A 25,666-nucleotide genomic window follows, 5' to 3' on the forward strand; every position below is an offset into this window, starting at 1 on the left:
AGATCTCTAGTCTTTCCCATTCTGCTGTTTTCCTCTACTTCTTTGCCTTGATTGCTGGGGAAGGCTTTCTTATCTCTCCTTGCTATTCTTTGGAACTCTGCATTCAGATGGGAATATCTTTCCTTTTCTCCTTTGCTTTTTCTTCTCTTTTCACAGCTATTTGTAAGCCCTCCTCAGACAGCCATTTTGCTTTTTTGAATTTCTTTTCCATGGGGATGGTCTTAATTCCTGTCTCCTGTACAATGTCACAAACCTCTGTCCATAGTTTATCAGGCACTCTGTCTATCAGATCTAGTCCCTTAAATCTATTTCTCCCTTCCACTGTGTAATCATAAGGGATTTTTTTTAGGTCATACCTGAATGGTCTAGTGGTTTTCCCTACTTTCTTCAGTTTCAGTCTGAATTTGGCAATAAGGAGTTCATGATCTGAGCCACCGTCAGCTCCCATTCCTGTTTTTGCTGACTGTATAGAGCTTCTCCATCTTTGGCTGCAAAGAATATAATCAATCTGATTTCGGTGTTGGCCATCTGGTGATGTCCATGTGTAGAGTCTTCTCTCGTGTTGTTGGAAGAGGGTGTTTGCTATGACCAGTGCATTCTCTTGGCAAAACTCTTATTAGCCTTTGCCCTGCTTCATTCCATACTCCAAGGCCAAATTTGCCTGTTACTCCAGGTGTTTCCTGACTTCCTACTTTTGCATTCCAGTCCCCTATAATGAAAAGGACATCTTTTTTGGGTGTTAGTTCTAAAAGGTCTTGTAGGTCTTCATAGAACCGTTCAACTTCAGCTTCTTCAGTATTATTGGTTGGGGCATAGGCTTGGATTACCGTGATATTGAATGGTTTGCCTTGGGAACGAACAGAGATCATTGTGCATCCAAATGCATCCAAGTACTGCATTTCGGATTCTTTTGTTGACTATGATGGCTACTCCATTTCTTCTAAGGGATTCCTGCCCACGGTAGTAGATATAATGGTAATCTGAGTTAAATTCACCCATTCCTGTCCATCTTAGTTTGCTGATTCCTAGAATGTCAATGCTCACTCTTGCCATCTCCTGTTTGACCACTTCTAATTTGTCTTGATTCATGGACCTAACATTCCAGGTTCCTATGCAATATTGCTCTTTACAGCATTGGACTTTGCTTCTATCACCAGTCACATCCACAATTGGGAGTTGTTTTTGCTTTGGCTCCATTCCTTCATTCTTTTTGGGGTTATTTCTCCACTGATCTCCAGTAGCATATTGGGCATCTACCAACCTGGGGAGTTTATCTTTCAGTGTTCTATCTTTTTGCCTTTTCATGCTGTTCATGGTCTTCTCAAGGCAAGAATACTGAAGTGGTTTGCCATTCCTTCTCCAGTGGGCCACATTTTGTCAGACCTCTCCACCATGAGCCGTCTGCTTTGGGTGGCGCTATCTGGCATGGCTCATAGTTTCATTGAGTTAGACAAGGCTGTGGTCCATGAGATCAGATACCCCTCGTCCAAGGTAAGAGAAACCCAACTAAGACGGTAGGTGTTGCGAGAGGGCATCAGAGGGCAGAAATACGGAAACCATAATCACAGAAAACTAGCCAATCTGATCACATGGACCACAGTTGCACTTAATATGCCAGCAAAATTTGAAAACTCAGCAAAGGCTAACAGGACTGGAAAAGGTCAGATCCCATTCCAATCCCAAAGAAATGCAATGCCACAGAATGTTCAAACTACTGTACATTTGCACTCATTGCACATGCTTGCGATGTGCTGCTCAAAATCCTTCAAGCTAGGCTTCAACAGTACATAAACAGAGCTTCCAGATGTACAAGCTCGGTTTGTAAAAGGCAAAGGAACCAGAGATCAAACTGCCAATATCCCTTGAATCATAGAAAAAGCAAGGGAATTCCAGAAAAACATCTACTTCTGCTTCATTGACTATACTAAAGCCTTTGACTGTGTGATCACAAAAAATTGTAGAAAATGCTTAAAGAGATGGGAATACCAGGCCACCTTACCTGCCTCCTGAGAAGCCTGTATGCAGGTCAAGAAGCAACAGTTAGAACTGGACACGGAATGACAGAATGTTGTTTTACAGGTAAATGTTTAGTCTCATTCACACTTTATTTTTCATCATGAATTATTCTTACTAAATAAACTTTGAATTTGCTTATTAAGTAAATTCTATTTATAAACAGAATTTTGCAAAATTTTTGAAATAGAATATTGTAAAATTTTATAAATAGAACTCTATTTATAAACTCTTTTTGTAAGTAAATAAAATCTACTCTGTTATTAAGAATAGAAGTGTCTTTCCCGGGTGAAATTTCTCCTTGCCCCACTTACTTTCTAGTATATCTTATGGATGCAAGCTATGAATTTTGATCTTCTGATTTTCCATTTTTCATGTTGGCCTAATTTCTTATATCATTTTACTTCATACCATTAATCTTATCTCACATAATTTTTTTTTTCCCAATCAGTGTTTGCTAAGCATCTTTCATGTGTCCTGAGATACATACTTTTTTTTTTTTTTTCTGTTCAACTTTGCTATGAGGGAAATATTTGAATAATTGATTCAGAAAGGAAAGGTCAGCTGGTGGAACACCATATTTTGCAATGATTGCTCTTTTGTCCTGGCAGTGGGTAGATTGTCTCCAAAGCTGGGAGAGGAATGTTTCAAGGCTTTCTTGTCTCTGCATCTCCTGCTTTATGGGCAGCTTGTAAAATCTTCTCATTGTTCTTAATGTTTTAAAACTAAAAATTTAAAGATTTCAAACATGAAAAGTAGAGGCCAGAATGCTGTGTTTCTACTGAAAGAGATTCTGTTATCTTTTAAATCTATTCCAAGAAAACATTGCAGCTAAAATAAAAGTTTGCCAACTAATTTAGTCAACTCCTCCCCCTCCAAAAAATAGGTGACTGTTATTTGCCAAGCACTCATTTAAGTACTTTACACATATAACCATATTTAATTATTTCAAAAATTCTATGACAGAGGTATAATTCTATAGCTATTTCTCATGAGATATCTGAGCTTTAAAAAGATTAAATAGCAGGATCAGAGAGCAAAGAAATGACAGATTTGGAATTCAGATACATGTACCTCTAACCTTAAAGCCCAATTTTAATTCCTTACAGATTTGGCCTTCTCCATTTGCCCTAATAACAACTATTTCAGATGACTGAACTTCTGTGTCTTAATTTGTAGGCTTTTAGAGTCTCTTGCACTTAATCATGCATTTCTATGAATTACCTTGATTTGAAATATTGGCTTTTTGTGCTAGGATATTAATTCTCTTGTCTTCTATCAATGTTTTCACTTTATCCTGCATTTTCAACTATGATATTATATTTCTAGTGTTACAGTGTATTTTTTACAGACATATTCTTGTTTTAATCCTATCATGTTTTTGAGAGAGTTCATACTGCAAGTCTCATGTGGGTCTATTCTTGCTCTTCTTTCTCATTTACTACTACTACCTTTGATATACATTTTTGTTTTGTTCTGAAATTTGTTCCTGGCTTCTTGTGCTTGACTTGCTGAGCCTTTATTTTGTTATTCTTTGTTTAATTTTATTACATTTTGCATTGTTATTATAAGATTTTCTAAATATACTGTATGTTATACTAATAGAATAAATATCATGAATGCCCTTCTGCCAATGGAATATATTCTTATAACAGTTTGAGAATCATTTTTATGAATTTCATAATCATAGGAAGGATTAGAAATACAAACTCTGCAGTAACTGTGCTTATGCAATCAAGGAGAAAAGCAACTCAGACAAAATCATTGCTCTTGCTTCCCTCTCAAAGGCAATTTCTTCTCCATCATGTTCCATCTTGAAACCTTTCATATAGAATCATTTTGCTAAAGGGCTTAATTTTTCACCAAAATCATTTTTTAAGACTAACTAGTTTTGTTCAGATACAGACAAGATAGAAATATATTACATATGTTTTAGGTAATTAATTTTTCCCTGGATGGGGTCATAGGTTTTTATTAATTTAAATGGAGACTATATTGCTTGATGCAAGAGTCAGAAATGAGTGTTAGATATTAAAGCTAAAAAGATAGAGCAAGTATGTTTTATGTTTATGCAAAGAAATTTCAGCATTTTTTTTTAGTGTTAACAAACTGAGAACTTAAGAGTGAAGTCTGTATACATTTTATACTCAAACACAATAGCTAACTTTAAAACATCACCAAAGATTCAAATATTACTTAAATATATCCTTTCTTTTATTGATAAAGACAACAGAATTTTAAGAAATTAAATATTTGAAATAGGAACTTACCTAAAATTTAGAATCACATCAAAATTTTCAGAGTTTCAACTTCTATTGTATATTTTTAATTTCAAATTTCCTATTTTAAAGAAAATATTGTGATACAGAAATAGCTCAAAATGCTTTTATATTTACCAATATTATCCCTCAAAATTTCCTTTGTGATATTTGATTAAATCATTGTTTTATACACAAATGATAACCTATTCTTATAGGATTAAGTATATATGTGGCACATTTAAGGAGTAAACCCTCAATTAAAGAGTCCTGTAAGGAAAGATGCCAACACATTTATTCATTTTATTTTTTTAACTGGTAATCATAAGCTTTGTTATCAAGAGAATATCCATAGTTTAAAGTATTTTTTCAAGCTTTTTATTTTATATTGGAGTATAGCTGGTCAACAGACTTCCCTGGTAGCTCAGTTGGTAAAGAATCCGCCTGCAATGCAGGTGACCCCGGTTGGATTTCTGGGTTGGGAAGATTCCCTGGAGAAGAGTGGGCTACCTACTCTAATATTCTTGGGCTTTCCTGGTGGCTCAGATGGTAAAAAAAAAAAAAAGAAAGAAAAGAAAAAAGATCTGCCTGTAATGCGAGAGACCTGAATTCGATCCCTGGGTTGAGAAGATCCCCTGGAGGAGGGCAGGGCAAGCCCCTCCAGTGTTCTTGCCTGGAGGATCCCATGGACAGGGGCGCCTGGCGGGCACGGCTGAGCAGCTGAGATGGCACAAAGCCGGTCAGCAGCGTCCTGACAGTTTCAGGGGGACGGCAGAGCCTCAGCCGCACCGATAACAGAGACGTAACAGTGGGCATTCATTAACAAACCAGCAAACTAGAGGAGCCGTGAAAAATGCTGATCACATGTTCTCTAACAAGGACAACTATTTTTATCATATAAGCTTACAATTCACAAATAACAGGTACTATACAGTGACTCTAAACTATGCTTCTAGGTTCTCTTCAGTAACAAATCTTTGTTTGGATCAATATTCTGTATCAATCCCAAGTTGTGTTCGGGTTTCTAGAATGTTATTGCCTTATACCAAGGTCTTTGATTCTCATTTCAGGTTGTCCATTACCATGACCCTAAATTTCTCAGGTTTTCCGTGTTAATTTGGTAAAACTCAGGTAATTTAAGCATGAAGTCTTATCAGTGACCCCCTCTAATACGTCGGGAAAATGTTAGCCTCTCACCTTATATATATAACATAAATGACTATTTGCAACTACAACTCTCTATTTTTCAAACTCAGCTGTTCAACATCTTATGTCTGTCTCTGCTTATCTGATTTCAAAATCAGCATTCTGTACAATGAAAGAACATTCATTTTAAAGTTCATCTTTTGTTGGAAATTCATTCATTTTGAAATTCATTTTTTGGGAGGAAAATTTCTTTGCTTCTCAAAGTCATATCTTAACATGGATACTACTGTTGAATATTACCATAAATAGAAATTCTGTGGGACAATGCCATAATATTTCCTGTATGTCATGTAAGCTTCTACCCATGACTATGACCTCTAAATGTAATTTCTCTTTAGTTATCCCATATGTATGCAATAGCATGTAAGTTAAAGATAAGAGGTGTGAGTGTGTTATTTATTGTCAAATGATTATATGACTAAGCAATCAAAATTTATTGAATAACCTTTAGTGTTTAGCATTGTATCACATACTTGGATACGTCATTAGTGCCTAGACATTAAGAATACTAGCTCTTGTTTATCAAGGTAAAACACACCTCTCCTGAAATACATAACCTTGTTCAAGTGTGTGAAATTCAACACACATTTCTCAAAACTACCCAAAATCTCTCTATTGGTTCTGTGTTTCCTTTATTCTGTTCCTTACAGACTGGAGGCTGGCCAAAGATCTTTAGCTTTTTCTTTTTCCTGGCAAAAAAGTCCACCGGTTTTTTAAATGTCAGAATGCCTCTGATTTTTTAAAAATCTGAATTTTATATTCATAATCATTTCTTTTTACCTAAAGAAAATATGTCTTGATATTAAAAACCTGAATCAATAATTTGTGTTTCTGTGATAACATGTCACAGAATCAATAGTTTGTTTCTGTGATGACGCAATAAAGAGTAGATATTGCTTTTAATTTTAAAGTTAATAAATAGAAAGCTAACTTTTTTCTTCCAGCTCAAGCTTTCAAAAATATATACTTACACAGAATAGCCAAATGTGATTATAGATAATATATCTTGAATCAAATAAACTCTCCATCAGAGGCTAGTCAAATGATATGTCTAATGACTGAATTTCTGGGCCATTCTGTCCAGAATTATCAGCAAAGACTTGGGTAATAACTAACAAATATTCCTTCTACCTGCCTTTGGAAGTGGAGTAGAAGGCCACCAGGGACTTTATCATCTCTTTTAGTGACAGTCTTCCCTATTAAAGTGATTTGGCCAACAAAAAGATCTGACAAACTTGGTTACTACCTAAGTATTCTAACCAATAATAATTAGGTATGTGAAACATCTTTGCTAAAATGTGAATTTTAAAAGGATAGTCTTTCAACTTTAGAAAATGGTAGATATGTCCTCATTTCAAATGCACACGTGCGATTTATTGTTCCTATCTGAAACTGACATAACCTGGGGTTCCTCTCTGCATTAAGAAACTCACCTGGGGCTACAGATATATTGATTTTGAAAAAATGCAAACAGCTTTAATTGAGTGCCAGGAAACCAGAAGTGTCTACTCAGGCCTGTCATTGACATCTTTTTTAAGCATTTATTGATCATTATTGTGACTCAGTTTCCCTATCAGGAAGTGGAGTAAGGGAAAATACACACATAATATTGTATACAGAAGTATATATATATATATATATATATACATATATACACCTCTATATGTATGTGTGTGTATATATACACACACATATGCACATATATACACATGTATACATGTGTGCATATGCATATGTATATGTGCACATGCACATACATATAGATGCATGTGTATGTGTACATCTATGTATATATGCATATGCACATATATGTATATGTGTATATGTATATACATGTGTGTGTGTGTATCAGTTCAGTTCAGTCACTCAGTCATTTCTGACTATTTGCTACCTCATAGACTGCAGCACGCCAGGCTTCCCTGTATATCACCAACTCCCAGAGTTCACTCAAACCCATGTCCATCGAGTCAGTGATGCCATCCAACCATCTCATCTCCGTCGTCCTCTTCTCCCATCTTCAATGTTTCCCAGCATCAGGGTCTTTTCCAATGAGCCAGTTCTTCGCATCAGGTGGCCAAAGTATTGGAGTTTCAGCTTCAGCATCAGTCCTTCCAATGAATATTCAAGACTGATTTCCTTTAGGATGGACTGGTTGGATCTCCTTGCAGTCCAAGGGACTCTCAAGAGTCTTCTCCAACACCACTGTTCAAAAGAATCAATTCTTAGGCACTCAGCTTTCTTTATAGTCCAACCTTTACATCCATACATGACCACTGGAAAAGCCATAGCTTTGACTAGACGGACCTTTGTCAGTAAAGTAATATCTCTTTTAATATGCAGAGATATATATGTATGTATATATATAATATATATATATATATATATAATATATGTATGTATGTATATAATTCACAGTCACAGTATAAGGAATATGGTAGGATGAAGATACTATATTTATATGAGCCATTTTTGTAGTAATCTTAGAAATACTAACATTTGAATACTTAGTTTCAAAATTTTACAAAGGTTTATTCCTTCCTCTAATATATATTTCCATACTGTAAGCATCTTGATAATTTAGCAAAGCATTTGCAGATTTCTGAGAAACAAATATGTGATTTACATGCATCCATGCTAGAATCTTCCAAATATTCTTTTGCAAGAAAGATAAACTAACTTGCAATTTCTCCCACAGCTATTCTTGGTTAGGCAGCAGAAGAGCTATATAGGAACATGGTGTAATTGAAAGTTAATGTATTCATCTTCTTATTTGCCTAGTTCTTCTTCTGTTCTCTGGTGGCTTAGACAGCAAAGCTTCTGCCTGCAATGCAAGAGACCCGGGTCCAATCCCTGGGTTGGGAAGATCCCCTGAAGGAGGAAACGGCAACCCACTCCAGTACTCTTGCCTGGAAAATTCCGTGGACTGAGAAGCCTGGTAGGCTACAGTCCATGGGGTCGCAAAGAGTCAGACATGACTGAGTGACTCCACTTCACTTCACTTTTCTGTTCAGTGTCAAACAGAAAAACTATAGAGTTTAAAAGAATCAGCATAACTTCTAACTTATGTGTTTTGCAACCCCCTTTGCTTTTAAGAACAGAGATTGGCAAACAATGGCCAAATTTGACTCACCACGCCACTTTTTTTTGTAAACTAAGTTATTGAAACTATTTACTTACCTATCGTCCATGGATGCTTTTGTGCTACAACTCAGAGTTGAGTGGTTGTCAAGGATAGAAAAAGGACCTCAAAGCCCAAAACATTTATTATCTGCCCCTATACAAGTAAAATCTGTTCATGCCAGGTCTAATTCATTTTATTATTTTACAAAGCAATGAAGAGGCAGCATTTTGTAATGGTGAAAAGCATGGATTCGATGTCAGAAGTTCTTCATGTCTCAAACCTCAATTTGCCTACATATCAAAAATGACAAATTACACTTGTCTTTTATTTTGAAAGGACTTTAGAGTCTGAGAAGTTGGGTCTCGCATCTCTTGAATATCTAAATATTTAGGCTACGATTAGCTCTTCCCTAATCCTGAGTTTACTTAAGTGTGAGTAAAATATGATGATTCTTTAGCACAGACTGCTATATAGAATCCTGAAGTAGATCATGTGGAAAAGAAAATGATGGTGCAATAAAGCTCTATTTCATTAGCTGTATTGTCTGGGAGGATGTAAACATTTTGAAACATGAGTCATGTATTGTCACTCCTCTACTCAAGACTGCATAGCTCCTCATTTCACGTAATTCTACAGAAGAGAAAGCCCTGATCACAATCTCAAAATATATTGTCAGTGGTGAACTAAAGCTACAAGAATGCCTATATACAGATTAGCAATATTTCAAATTGGCCCAGCCTCCAGCTCTAGCACCCTGAAAAAAAGTGTCATAATTCAGTCCCTACTGTTATTTAAGTACAACATGTTTGGCAGAAAATTTAAAAACTGCAAGGCATATGAAATGCCGAAGCAATAATTTTTAAGTGACATAGTAAAAAAGAGAAACAGTGAATAGAAGAAACATATATGGTTTGATGATGCACGTACGCATGATATTAGTTAGGTGATAAAGAGAGTAAAGTATTATCTTAGTTCATGTGGACTGCTGTGACAACAACAGACAACAACAACAACAAATACAGGCCCGCAGCTTCTAAGCAGGAGAAATTTATCACTCACACCTCTGGATGGTGGAAAACCTAAATCAAGGTGCTGGCAGATTCAGTGTCTGGTGAAAATCTCCTTCCTATTTCATATGATGAAACTTCCCAGCTGTCACATCACGAGGCAGAGAGAAGGGGCCAGGGATCACCGTGGAGTCTCGTTTATAAGAGAAACTAACTCTGCTCAGGAGGCTCTACTCTCATGAACCGATCCCCTCCCCAAGGCTCCACCCCCTAATACCATCACCTCAGCATGAATATTCAACTTTTCAAATTCATCAACTTGGGGGGGACACAATATTCAGACTGTAACAAGTTGTCTGTTAGAAATTGAGGATAACATGCATGATAAAATATTGAGAATATATAAAATAACCAAATGGAATTGTATCAATGAAAAAAAAAATCATTCATCAAAAATGAATTTGTTTGTTGTTTTTAACAACAGATTAACACAGCACAGTGATGAATCCACACACTTGGAGACTTATTAATAGAACATATCTAAACTGAGATTAAAACAAAGTCTAAAGAAAAGAGAGTATCCGATCTGTGGGGAAGTGAAAAGAGATGAGAGAGATAATAGGTTAGAAAAAATATGAAAACACAAAATGGGCAAGGTTTTCCAGAATTTCGTTGTGAGACATCAACCTGCAGATCCAGGAATCTCATCGGACATCTCATCTTGGATATATCTTTAAAAAAAAAAAAAAATTATTGGGCACATCGCAGTCAATCTGCAGAAAACTAAAGATAAAAAAACAAGTCTTACACGTGCACCCCAGTGTTCATCGCAGCACTGTTTATAATAGCCAGGACATGGAAGCAACCTAGATGCCCATCAGCAGATGAATGGATAAGGAAACTGTGGTACATATACACCATGGAATATTACACAGCCATTAAAAAGAATTCATTTGAATCAGTTCCAATGAGATGGATGAAACTGGAGCCCATTATACAGAGTGAAGTAAGCCAGAAAGATAAAGACCAATACAGTATACTAACGCATATATATGGAATTTAGAAAGATGGTAACGATAACCCTATATCCAAAACAGAAAAAGAGACACAGATGTACAGAACAGACATTTGGACTCTGTGGGAGAAGGCGAGGGTGGGATGTTTCGAAAGAACAGCATTGAAACATGTATGTTATCTATAGTGAAACAGAGCACCAGCCCAGGTTGGATGCATGAGACAAGTGCTCGGGCCTGGTGCACTGGGAAGACCCAGAGGGATCGGGTGGAGAGGGAGGTGGGAGGGGGGAGCGGGATGGGGAACACATGTAAATCCATGGCTGATTCATGTCAATGTATGACAAGACCCACTTCAATATTGTAAAGTAATTAGCCTCCAACTAATAAAAATAAATGAAAAAAAAAAAAAAGCAAGTCTTAAAAGCAAGAGGAAACGAAAGACACATTAACACAGCAACAAAGGGCCCTGCTCAGCAGAGAAAGCTGAGAGGCTAAAAGAATGCAACATCTTTACGGCGCTAAAAGAAAAGGAAATATGAGCTTAGAAAGTTATATGCAGTAGAAACATGCTCCCCAAATAAAAGTGGAATAGAGGCATTTTTTTTTTTACTTTTTAATTAAAATATAACTGATTTTCAATATCATGTTATTTTCAGGTATACAACATAGTGATTCAGTATTTTTATAGTTTTACTCCATTTAAAGTTAAAGTATTGGTTATATGAAGTATGTGCTATGCAATATATTCTTCTTGCTTATTTACTTTATACATAATAGTTTATGCATCTTAAAACCTTATCCCTATCTTACCCTTCTCCCCATTCTTCACCCTAGTGGTAATGACTAGTTTGCTGTCTATGTCTGTAAGTCCCTTTCTGTTTTATTTTGTATTATTTATTTGCTTGTTTTTCGGATTCCACATATGTGACAACATACATGTTTGTCTTTTGCTGGCCAACATTTTATTAATCATAGTACCCACCAGGTCCATCCATGTTGTTGCAAATGGCAGCATTTTATTCTTTTTTATGGATGAATATTATTCCACTTTGCCTATCTGTGTGTATACATTCATCAACTGACAGATACAAGCTGCTTCTTTAGCTTAGCTATTGAAAGTAATGCTGCTATGAACACTGGCATGCATGCATCTCTTCATATTAGTGTTTTTGTTTTCTTGGATATACCCAAAAGTGGAAATTGTGGTTCATGTTATAGTTCTAATTGTAACTTTTTGACAAGCCTCCATACTACTCATATTTTCCATAATGGCTGAGCCAATTTACATTCCCACCAACAGCATAAGGGTTCCCTTTTCTCCATATCCTCTCCAGCATTTGTTATTTTTGATATTTTTGACAACAGCCATTCTGACAGGCATGATGTGATAACCTGTAGTTTTGACTTGCATTTTGCTGATGATTACCAGTGGTGAGCATCTGTCCATGTGCCTGTTGGCCAACTAAGTGTCCTCTTTGGAAAAATATTTATTCCGGTGTTCTGTCCAGTTTTTAATCAGGATCCAGTTTTTAATCATTGTGTGTGTGTATGTTGTTTTTTTTAAAGTTGAGTTGTATGAATTATATTTTTTGTATTATATATTGAGAATATTATCCCTTTATCACAGCATTCGCCAGCCTTCTGGGCACCCGGGACTGATGACTGGTTTAATGGAAGGCAATTTTTCCACAGATGGTGGGGCGGGAGATGGTTCAGGCGGTAACGCGGATGATGTAGGGAATGGTTCAGGGGGTAATGTGAGCGATGGGGAGTGACGGGAAGCAGTGGATGAAGATTTGCTCTTTTGCCCGTTGCTCAGCTCCTACTGTGTGACCCAATTCCTAACAGGCCGTGGACTGGGGTACCCATCTGTGACCTGGGAGTTGGGGATATCTGCTTTATCAGACATATCGTTTGCAAATATTTTCTCCCATTCAGTAGACTGTGTTTTTGAGGGGTGGCGGGGTCAGTGATTTTCTTTGTTGTGCAAAAAAACTTTTTAGTTTATTTAGGTTCCACTTTTTAAATTTTGCTTTTGATTCCTTTGCCTTGTAAAGGAAATCCAAAAAATATCGTTCCAACTTATGTCAAAGAGTGTTCTGTCTATGTTTTGTTCCAGGGTTTGTATGATTTCCAGCCTTAGAATTCAGTCTTTAATCCATTTTGAATGTGTTTTTTGTATTATACGGCTTCCCTGGTGGCTCAGATGGTAAAGCGTCTGCCTGCAGTGTGGGAGACCGAGGTTCGATCCCTGGGTTGGGAAGATCCCCTGGAGAAGGAAATGGCAACCCACTCCAGTACTCTTGCCTGGAAAATCCCATGGACAGAGGAGCCTGGTAGGCTACAGTCCATGGGGTCAAAAAGAGTCAAACACAACAGAACAACTTCACTTTCTTTTCTTTCTTGTGTATCATGTGAAAGAGTGTTCTAATTTTGTTTGTTTTTTAAAATGTAGCTCTCCAGGCTTCCAAGCACCACTTTTTCAAGACTGTCTTTTCTCCATTGTATATTCATGGCTCTGTTGTTGTCATAAATTAATTGAAAATAAGTGTGTGAGCTTATTTGTAGGATCTCTATTCTGTCCATTGATACATGTGCTTGTTTTTGTGGCAGAACCATACTCTTTTCATTACTGTAGCTTTATAATATAATCTAAAGTCAGAGATGAGATGTCCTTTTCATTATAGGGGACTGGAAGGCAAAAGTAGGAAGTCAAAAAACACCTGGAGTAACAGGCAAATTTGGCCTTGGAGTATGGAATGAAGCAGGGCAAAGGCTAATAGAGTTTTGCCAAGAGAACGCACTGGTCATAGCAAATACCCTCTTCCAACAACACAAGAAAAGACCCTACCCATAGACATCACCAGACGGTTGACAACGAAATCAGATTGATTATATTCTTTGCAGCCAAAGAGGGAGAAGCTCTATAGTCAGCAAAAATAAGACTGGGAGTTGACTGTGGCTCAGATCATGGACTCCTTGTTGCTAAATTCAGACTGAAATTGAAGAAAGTAGGGAAAACCACTAGACCATTCAAGTATGACCTAAATCAAATCCCTTATGACTATACAGTGAAAGTGAGAAATAGATTTAAGGCACTAGATCTGATAGACAGAGTTCCTGATGAACTATGGACAGAGGTTTGTGACATTGTACAGGAGACAGGGATCAACAGTATCTCCATGGAAAAGAAATGCAAAAAGACAAAATGGTTGTTGAGGAGGCCTCACAAATAGCTGTGAAAAGAAGAGAAGCAAAAAGCAAAAGAGAAAAGGAAAGATATTCCCATCTGAATGCAGAGTCCCAAAGAATAGCAAGGAGAGATAAGAAAGCCTTCCCCAGCAATCAAGGCAAAGAAGTAGAGGAAAACAACAGAATGGTAAAGACTAGAGATCTCTTCAAGAAAATTAGAGATACCAAGGGAACATTGCATGCAAAGATGGGTTCGATAAAGGACAGAAATGGTATGCACCTAACAGAAGCAGAAGATAGTAAGAAGAGGCGGCAAGAATACACAGAAGAACTGTACAAAAAAGATGTTCATGACCCAGATAATCATGATGGTGTGATCACTCACCTAGAACCAGAAGTTCTGGAATGTGAAGTCAAGTGGGCCTTAGAAAGCATCACTATGACAAAGCTAGTGGAGGTGATGGAATTCCAGTTGAGCTATTTCAAATCCTGAAAGATGATGCTGTAAAAGTGCTGCACTCATTATGCCAGAAAACTTGGAAAACTCAGCAGTGGCCACAGAACTGGAAAAGGTCAGTTTTTGTTCCAATCCGAAGGAAAGGCAATGCCAAAGAATGCTCAAACTACCACACAATTGCACTTATCTCACATGCTAGTAAAGTAATGCTCAAAATTCTCCAAGCCAGGCTTCAGCAATACGTAAACCGTGAACTTCCAGATGTCCAAGCTAGTTTTAGAAAAGGCAGAGGAACCAGAGATCAAATTGCCAACATCTGCTGGATCATTGAAAAAGCAAGAGAGTTCCAGAAAAGCATCTATTTCTGCTTTATTGACTATGTCAAAGTCTTTGACTCTGTGGATCACAATAAACTGTGGAAAATTCTGAAAGAGATGGGAATACCTGACCTGGCTGTTGAGAAACCTATATGCAGGTCAGGAAGCAAGAGTTAGAACTGGACATTGATCAACAGACTGATTCCAAACAGGAAAAGGAGTAGTTCAAGGCTGTATATTGTCACCCTGCTTATTTAACTTATATGCAGAGTACATCATGCAAAATACCAGGCTGGATGAAGCACAAGCTGGAATCAAGATTGCCAGGAGAAATATCAATAACCTCAGATATGCAGATGACACCACCCTTATGGCAGAAAGTGAAGAGGAACTAAAAAGCCTCTTGATGAAAGTGAAGGAGGAGAGTGAAAAAGTTGCCTTAAAGCTCAATATTCAGGAAACTAAGATCATGGCATCTGGTCCCATCACTTCATGGGAAAAAGATGGGGAAACAGTGGAAACAGTGTCAGATGTTATTTTTTTGGCCTCCAAAATCACTGCAGATGGTGACTGCAGCCATGAAATTAAAAGACACTTACTCCTTGGAAGGAAAGTTATGACCAACCTAGACAGCATATTAAAAAGCAGAGACATTACTTTGCCAACAAACATCCGTCTAGTCAAGGCTATGGTCTTTCCAGTGGTCATGATGAATGTGAGAGTTGGACTGTGAAGAAAGATGAGCGCCAGAGAATTGATGCTTTTGAACTGTGGTATTGGAGAAGACTCTTGAGAGTCCCTTGGACTGCAAGGAGATCCAACCTGTCCATCCTAAAGGAGATCAGTCCTTAATATTCATTGGAAGGACTGAAGCTGAAGGTGAAACTCCAATACTATGGCCACCTCATGTGAAGAACTGACTCATTTGAAAAGACCCTGATGCTGGGAAAGATTGAGGGCAGGAGGAGAAGGGGACGACAGAGGATGAGATGGTTGGATGGCATCACCAACTCGATGGACATGAGTTTGAGTCAGCTCCAGGAGTTGGTGATGGACAGGGAGGCCTGGCGTGTTGCGATTCATGAGGTCGCAGAGTCAGACACGACTGAGTGACTGAACTGAACTGAACTGAAAGTCAGAGAGTGGGATACCTCCAGCTTTGTTCTTTACTCTCAAGATGGTTTTGACTGTTTAAGGCCTTTGTGGTTCCATGTAAATTTTAGGATTTTTTGGTCCAGTTCTGTGAGAAGTATCATGGGTGTTTTGATGGGTATTTCTTAAATTAATAGATTGCTTTGGGTAGTATCCTCAAGGGAGTTCAGACTAGTGGAGACAACAAGTATGTAGAGATAATACATCATAGTAAGTAAAGCTGTAAAGAGAAGTTGTTGCTGTTTAGTAACTAAGTTTCGTCCAACTCTTTTGTGACTCCATGTACTGTAGCCCAGCAGGCTCCTCTGTCCATGAGATTTCCTAGTCGAGAATACTGCAGTGGGTTGCCATTTTCTTCCCCAATATCCCACATCTGCCTGCAGTTCAGGAGACCTGGGTCAGTTCCTGGGTTGGGAACACCCTCTGGAGAAGGGATAGACTACCCACTCCAGTATTGTTGGATTTCCCTGGTGAATCAGCTGGTAAAAAATCTGCCTCCAATTCAGGAGACCTGGGTCTGATCCGTGGGTTGGGAAGCTCCCTTGGAGAAGGGAACAGCTACCCACTCCAGTATTCTAGCCTGGAGAATTCCATGGACTGTATGTATAGTCTACGGGGTCACAAACAGTCAGACACGACTGACTTTCACTTTCACTAGGGTAGTATGGACAATTATAATCATGTTGATTCTTCCAATCAGTAAGTGTGGCCTAATATGCTGTTTAAACCCAATATTTCTTTGTTGATTTTATGTCTGAGTGATCTATCCATTGCCATAAGTGGATGTTAAAATTCCCTACTTATTGTTGTATTATTGTCCAGTTCTTTATGACTGTTAATATATGATTTATATATTTTTAGGAGCTCCTACACTGGATGCATCCCCTGGAGGAAAGCATGGTAATCCACTCCAGTACTCTTGCTTTGAGAATCCCATGGAAAGATGAGCCTGGTGGGCTACAGTCTATAGGGTCACAAAGAGTTGGATACGACTGAAGTGACTCAGCGTGCATGTATGCATACTAGGTGCATATGTGTTAAGGAGCTGTATTGCACCTTCTTATACTGGTCCCTTTATCATTATACTGCCTCCTTTGATTTTCAGTATAGACTTTGTTCAAAAGTCTACTTCGTCTGAAATGAGCATTGCTACCCCAGCTTCCTTTTTATTTACATGTTCATAAAAGACATTTTTCCATCCTCTCACTTTCAACTGATGTGTGTCTTGAGCTCTGAAATGAGTCTCCTGTAGGCAGCATGGGTCTTTGTTTTATTCAATCAGCCACACTGTCTTTTGATTGGAGCTTTTAATCCATTGGCATTTAAAGTATGTACTTACTGCTGCTGAGGCTAAGTCTGACTCTGTGTGACCCCGCAGACGGCAGCCCACCAGTCTCCCCTGTCCCTGGGATTCTCCAGGCAAGAACACTGGAGTGGGCTGCCATTTCCTTCTCCAATGCAGAAAAGTGAAAGTGAAAGTGAAGTCACTCAGTTGTGTCCGACTCTTCACGACCCCATGGACTGCAGCCCACCAGGCTCCTCTGTCCATGGGATTTTCCAGGCAAGAGTACTGGAGTGGGTTGCCTTGCCTTCTCCGTGTACTTACTGCCATTTTGTAATTTGTTTTATGATTGCTTTTGTAGTTCTCCTGTGTCCTTTCTTCTTCTATTAGTTTCTCCCCTTATAGTTTGAGGTTTTTCATTAGCGATATGTTTACACACCTTTTGCTTTTGTGTATCTATTGTAGGTTTTTGATTTGTGGTTATGGGGTTGACATATGTTAAATTATAGGTATGTCTACTTGTTCTAAACTAGTAGTCATGTATGTTCAAACACATTCTAAAAGATCTAAATTTCTTACTCCCCTCCCTGACATATTCGATATCATATTTTATATGTTCATGTTAACTATTTATTGTAGTTATAGTTGATTTTATAGTTTTGTTTTTTAATATTCACATTCACTTATTTTCACAAGTTTGAGTAAACTCTGGTAGTTGGTGATGGACAGGGAGGCCTGGCGTGCTGCAGTCCATGGGGTCGCAAAGAATTGGACACGACTGAGTGACTGAACTGAACTGAACTGATGAATTCTTTGTGTTGTAGCTTCTTTTCCACTTTAACATTTCTTATAGGGCTGCTTTATTATTGATGAACTTTTTTTTTTTTTTTGCTTATCTGAGAAGTTCTTTTTCTCTTCTTCAATTTTAAATGATAACCTTTCTGGATAGAATATCCTGCATTGTAAGTTTTTCTCTTTAAACATTTTAAATATATCATACTACTCCCTTCTTGTCTGCAAAAGTTTCTGTAGAAAAATCAGCTGATCACCAGATGAGGATTCCTTTATATGTGACTATGTTTTTCTCTTGCTGCCTATAAAATTCTTTCTTTACCTTTAACCCTTACCATTTTACATGTAATGTGCCTCGGTGTGAGTATGTTTGGGTTCATCTTATTTGGAACCTTCTATGATTTCTGTACCTGGAAATCTGTTTCCTTCTTCAACTTCAGGAAGACTTCAACCATTAATTTCATCAAATACATTTTCACACCTGTCTCTCTCTTTTCTCTTTCTGAGACCTCTACACTTGATATTGTCTCATAAGTCCCTTAAAATAACCTCATTTTTATTTTTGGCTCTTTTGATTGATTTCCATTATTCCACCTTCCAGATCACTTAGGCTTTCTTCTATATCACCTAGTCTGCTAGTTCTTCCCTATTGTGAGTGTATTTTACATTTTAGCTATTGTGTTCTCCAACTCTGATGGCCCTTTTCATATTTTCTAGTTCCTTGTTTAAATTCTCACTTTATTTAGCTCTTCCCAGTTCAGTGAGCAGTCTTACTACTAATGCTTTGAATTTTTTATGTGATAAATTATTATCTCTGTTGCATTACACCTTTTTCTAGGGGGGGTTTCCTTGTTCTTTCTTTTGAAACAAATCCTCTGTCCCGTCCTTTTGTTCAACTTTATGAAATTCGGTGATACAGTTACCTAATGTCATCTCTTTGTGCAAGAACTTTCCTATGCAGTCTGTGTGTGTCCAACGACCTTGGTGTGGGAGAGCTGAATCTGAAGTAAGCATGGGTCACGTCTTTCCCCAGAGTGTGCTGACGGCTGCCAATCTGGTAAGGGATGGGGCTGGAGCCAGCACCAGGGGTGAGTCGGTGCTCCCCTACGCTCAGTGACCATCAGCTCCTATCAGGGGCAGGATCTAGGCCTTGGCTGCTAAATCGCACTCCCTGCGCTTCAGGGCGGAGCTGGTTCCATCCGCCCTAAGTGTGCACTCTCCCGTCGAGCACAGGCACTTCTGCCCTGGTGGAGAGCCGCGCGGGGGCAAATGGAGCTGCAGTGGGCACCCAGGGCAGGCCAGGTTCGCGCGGAAACAGTCCCAGCAGGCCAGTCGGAACCCGGGCTGTTTCCAGCCCACTGCCTCTGCGTGCTCACTGTCAACAGCTGCCCTGGCTTTGCTCAGAGGCAGGGCCAGATCCAAGCTGGGTCTGCTTCCTCTGGATATGCGTCACACCCTCAAGCAAGAGCCACTTTGCCTCAGCTGGTGGGGCGGGTGCGATGGTGCCGGCCAGGTCACGCGGTGGTGTGATCCCGGCAGGCCACTCCCAAGGCACCCCCTCTAGACGCGTGCCCGCGACGGCCACGCTGGCTGTGCTGGGGCAGGGCGAGATTCCAGCTGCCTGTGTCTCCCCGGGTGCACGCCGCCCTCAGCAACACTCTCCCCTGGCCTCCGCCCTCGGGGACGGCTGCCCTGGAGCTGGCCTGGCTGGAGCGGGCACTCAGCGCAAGCTGGGCTAACTGCGGGGCAGTCACAGGACATCAGTCAAGACCCAGATCAGTCTCCTTCCTCCCCCTGTTCCTGGCAGTAAGCAAGGCTGTGTGCTCTTTATGGCAGAGTCTAGATTTCTTACAGCTCTCTGGTAAGTCCTCACTGGTTTTCAAACCAGCTAAGGGGACTCATTTTCCCAGAGTCAGACCCCAGGGCTGGGGTACCCAATATATGGCTTAAATCTCTCACTCCCAGGAAGAAGCCCTGAGCCTTTGATATCCCCGGTCCTGACCTGATCACTTCTCCTCCCGTCCTATGTGCCTCCATATGGATCTTTATGACTTTGGTCATAAAAGAGACTTTATCCTAGGCTCCACGTTGTTTTCAATGAGAACTGTTCCACATGGAGATGTATTTTTTATGTGTTCATGGATGAAGCTGAGCACTAATTCTTCCTCCTCTGCACTCTTCATCTTCCTCCAAGACATTTTTGCAATGACAAAGATTAAAGAATTTGTCTCCAGAAGACCTTCACTATTATGAGTTCTTTAACCTGAAGGGAAATAATAGTAAATTGAATCCTGAATACTTTCTCCTAAGAAATGAATGAAGATAGGTACGAAAGCTAATATATAGCAAAATATTATATAATACATATATAATATCACATAAAAGGATAGATTTAAACTAACATGACTAATAGCTACTACAAATAAAAGATAATTTATGTAATGGACTGTGGGGTTTATAAGTAGTAAAGGAAGGGATATACTATTATAAAATCTTCATACTGTTTGTGAAAAGGCATAATATTATTTTAAGGGAAATTTAAAAATAAAACACTAGAGAAACACTAATAATATGTCACAAAATGCTATAACTAAAAATTTATAACCAGGAGATGAATTTGAAAAGTAAGAAGATAAGCACTTCACACTGAAGTCAGGAAAGAAAGCAAGGGCAAAGGAAATGAAGGAAAAATATATCAAAAGCCCATAGCATGATAAAAAAGAAAAAACTAAGCCCAACAGTAATTATATAATGTGGTAGATTAAACACAGGACATAGATTCTCATACTGGCTAAAAACCAAGACCCAACACAACTGCAAATATAAAAACCAAAAATACATAAATAAATAAATATAAAAACCAGTTGAAAAGAACTATATTGCGAAAAAAAGATATACCACATTCCAATTTCAGTTCCAACAGAAAAGATACTTAGAAATTGTCACTCTCTTTCGTATTAAAAAAAAAAAAGCCAGACAAATTGAATATCAGTTATTTTTCATGGAACAATTAGAGCAAACCCATCCCCAAATCTGCAGAGTCAGGAGCATCTTGGAGATATAATCAAGATCTGTTTAGCTGGACAGTGCCGTGATTCACAGTGGGAACATATCAAGCTTAGTTTTGACTAATTGCTAAATACTATTTGTGGAGGATTAAAATAGCATAAGATAAATATTCTGGGGCCCATACTGATATAAATAAATAGAAAAATAGGAGAGAAGAAACAGGACTCCAATTCAGGAATGTCCAAATAATTCACATAGATACTCCACCAAGGAATGTGTACGGTAACAACCCACTGTAGGTGTGGGCTGAACACAGTGACTTCTTTCCAAAGAACACAGATGGAAATGTGGAGAGGGGAGAAAAAGAGGAACTTTATAAGGGAGAACCCTGACAAATGTCACATCAGCAGGTGATGAAGGTCAACATCAGTGGTGATAAATCCTGTTGATAGCATGTACTTTTGATATAATGCAATAAAAGTGGCACATTTCTTCTGTAGTTTTCCTGCCGAAAACTGATAACCACAGCCTAATCGTGAGAAAAACTTCAGACAAATCCCGGCTGAGGGGCATTCTGCAGAATGACTGACCAGTAATCCTCAAAACTGTCAAGACCATCAAAACAAGAAAAATCTAACAAACTGTCACAACCAAGAGGAGACTAAGGAGACATGTCTATTAAAAGTAATGTGCTTTTCTAGCTGGAATTCTGGAACAGAAAAAGGAAAGAAAGGAAAAATTAAAGAAAAACTGAGAAGAAGATAGAATTTATTAGTTAATGTACCAACATGAGTTCTTTATGATAAATAGATCATACTAATAAAAGATGGTAATAGGAAAAGCTGGGGTGAGGGTTATATGGTAACTATACTGTCTTTCAATTTGCATATGAATCTACTTCTGTTCTGAAATAAAAATCTTGTTCAAACAAAACAACAACAGAAAAGAAACCCACAGACATAGTAGATTTCAGAATTTCCTGATCAAGTGGACTTACTTAGCTGTCTGTTAAGAGACAGAAGACTGAATTCATGGGGCAAAAGAATAAAAAAGGTAGCTGGGGTGAGGCCAATAGAAACACGTTTCCTTCATTTACCCCAAACCAAAAATGATATAAGAACTATTTCTAATTTTGTACTAGAGTTTTTAATCAAGAATGAGGCAAGAAGAAGAATGGCTAAGATTTACATTGCACTGTATGAAAGGTTGTCAAATCAAACTAAACACTAACATTTTCTGCACATGTCGTGTGCAATCTTAATGAAATCGGTGTTCTCAGGGTGTCTAGGAAGCAAGCTGAAGTGTGTGGGGGGAATGGTGGACAATCTGCACAGCAATAGATGCCATGGGAGGGGAGGGTGCTGTTGCAGAGTATGGAGGTGTGTGGTGGGGAGGATCATGAACCCAAGAGACCAGGCTTGGAAGGAGGAAACCTTAAGCTTTTGACAGAGGACCTACGTCTTATAATCTTAATGGGAGCATATATGCACCAGAATCAAACTCCACTGTACAATAAGACACAACCCAACTATATGAGAAGAAAAAAATCACTTGCAGTGTTCCAGTGTAATAAAATAGAGGATTTTTTAAAAGAAGATATACCATGCAAATCGTAAACTCAAGAAAAATATCACTAGATCATTCCAAAAAAACCCTCAAATCAAAGAATATGTTTTTTAAATGTACAGTATTTCCTAATGATAGAAGGATCAATTCACCAGTAATACATTTGAATTGTGTGCCCCTAGTAATTTAGAAGGTTATCTTTTTGGGAATATATAACATAATACAGAACTTTGGATTATACATTGCAAAAAGTTTATAAACCTAAAGGAAGAAATAGACAAATCTACAATCATAGATACCACTATTGATATCCCTCTTCCTGTATTTGGTAAAACATAAGATTTGAAAAAATTAGTAAAGGCAAAGAGGATTTGAGCAATTCTATCATCCAACTTATAGTAATTGACATTTAAAGAGCATGACATCCGTTAATTGTTATCAAGTCCAAATAGAACTTTCAACAAGCAATATGTAAAGATGGTCCATAAAACAAGTCTCAATTAAATATCATTGGACTGAAATAAAACTGAGTATGCTGATTACAAGTAATTTAATTAGAAATCAATAAGAATTATATAATTTTTAAAAACCTCCAAGTATATGAAAGAAAGAGAGAAGACAGAGAAGAGAAGAAAGAGAGAGAGAGGGACAGATCACAAAGCAAATTAGAAAGCATTTAAAAATGGATGATAATAGAATATTATCAAAACATATTATGGCAAGTTAAAGTAGCACTTCAAGGGAAATAAATGGATTTAGATACTTATATTTTTATCTTCTTCTTTCATCATCTCTATACTAAAGGGAAGAAAAGAAGTAAGAGAAATAAGGTTAAAAGAAAGTGTTTTTATATGTTTTTTTCTTGGCAAATGATTTGAGAATTCTCTTTCTGCTGGTTATATTAATATATCTGTGAATGTGTCTGTGTGTGTGTGAAGAGTTGTGTTTCTACCTTCCTCTTTTTGTAATTAAATGAGCGAGGGTCATAATTGATGTTTATTTATTTAGTATTTTCATGAAATATTTCAAATTTTACATCAAAATAAGAAGTTAATGAAAACTCAGTGTTTACTTTATCCATGTACACACAGCTTCCTTTAGAAAAACCTTGGCATTATTTCATATTCATTTACATCACTTTTTAAAGAAATAAATATTACCATCAAAGAACATTGTTACAACTTACTAATTCTATTCCTTTAATTCCTGCTCCAGGCAGAATTAATTTTAGTATTTTTCATGCCCATTCTTATTTGTTTTTATTATTTATTTAAACATCAATTAATGTCTAAAATGTTACTTTAAACTTCATGTACACTTCCTTACTGAATATGTCATTTTGGAGTGTGCTCTTTTTTCTCAAAATATTGTTTTCACAGTTTAACATATTCCTAAATATAGCCAGATATGTGAGTTTTTGTAAATTTTCATCTTTACTTGAAATTTCCAAAAATGTCCTCTGTTTCTTTACTATTGTCAGAATGTATGAAAGTCCCAAATACCTATTCCTGACCAAGATTGCTTTCAGCAGACAATATATTTCTATTGTGATAGATGTGGAATAATTTTTTTTACTGTGGGATTAATTTGCAATTTAATTATCTTTTCTTAGTTCCCTCAAATTTAAAGTTAGTTTTATTTGAGATTTTTTTCTTGTTTCCTGAGGTAGGTTTATGTCATTATAAACTTCCCTCTTAAAACTGCTTTTATCCCACAGTTTTAAAACATTGTGCTTTTATTTTCATTTGTCTCCAGTATTTTTTATTTTCCTCTTTGATTTTCTTCAGTGAACCATTAGTTGTTTTGTAGCATATTATTTAACCTCCATCTGTTTGTGTCTTTTCTAATTTTCTTCATGTAACTGATTTCTAGTTTCATACTGTTGCGGTCGTAAAAGAAGCTTGATATGGTTTTGATCTTCTTATGCTTATTGAGAGTTGTTTTGTAGCCTAACAAGTGGTCTATCTGGCAGACACTTGCATGTGCACCTGAAAAGAATGTGTATTCTGCTGCTTTGGGATAAAATTTCCTTAAAGAAAACTCTAAGTCAATCAGGTCTAACATGTCACTTAAGACTACTGTTTCCTTATTGATTTTCTGTCTAGATGATCCTTTGATGTGAGGTATTAAAGTGCACTATCATTATTGTATTGATCTCTAGGTTTCTTTATTTCTATTAATATTAACTTTATATATTTGATGTTGTTTAGTCGCTAAGTCATGTCCAACTCTTTTGCGACCTGTAGCCTGCCAGGCTCCTCTGTCCATGGGATTTTCCAGGCAAGAATACTAGAGTGGGTTTCCGTTTCCTTCTCCAGGGGATCCTGATGACTTTAGGTATCAACACCGCAACTCCTGCACTACAGACAGATTATTTATCACTAAGCAACCAGGGAAGCCTTGCTCCTTATATTTAGGTGCTTCTTTATTGGGTACATAAATGTCTGTAAATATTATATCCTCTTGTTGGATTGACGTCTTTGTCCTAATGTAATGCTATTATTTGTTTTTTGCTAGGGTCTTTCTTTATAGTCATTTTTTCTGATGTAAATATGGCTACCTCAGCTTTCTTTCAATATTCATTTTCATGATATATGTATATAGATAGATGATAGATAGATAGATAGATATTATTCCTTCACTTTCAGTCTGTTAGTGTCTTTGGGTTTGAAATGAGTCTCTTTAAAGGCAGTATATAGAATGTATATTTTTTTAACCCATTTAACTACCTTTTATTTCAATTGGGTAGAGGCTTCCCAGGAGGTGCCGTGGTAAAACATCTGTCTGCCAATCCAGGAGATGCAAGAGACATGCATTTGGTTTCTGGGTCAGGAAGATCCCCAGGGGTAGGCAATGGAAACCCACTCCAGTATTCTTACCTGGAAAAGTCCAGGACAGAGGAGCTGGCGGGCTACAGCCCACGGGGCCCAATTGACTAGTTCAGTCCTTTACATTTGAAGTTGCTACTGAGAGGTGTGCCCCATTGCCATTTCCTTGATTGTTTGCCGGTGGTTTTCATAGGGCTCCTCTCTTTCTTTCTTTTTTTCTTTCTCTCCTCCCTTGTGGCTTGGCTGTTCTCTTCATCGCTATGTTCGTGTTTTTTCTCTTTGCTTTTTCTTTTGTGTATATGCTACGTTTGTGTGTGTGTGGTTACCTTGAATGTCACGTGTAACATCCCATATATACAACAGTTTCTTTTAAGTTTATGGGGACTTAATTTTGAACACAAACCAAAGCTTTATACATTTAACACCCGCCCCATGTTTTATATTTTGAAA

Source organism: Cervus elaphus, chromosome 9 (genome assembly GCF_910594005.1).
Source record: "Cervus elaphus chromosome 9, mCerEla1.1, whole genome shotgun sequence".
NCBI classification, from domain to species: Eukaryota; Metazoa; Chordata; class Mammalia; order Artiodactyla; family Cervidae; genus Cervus; species Cervus elaphus.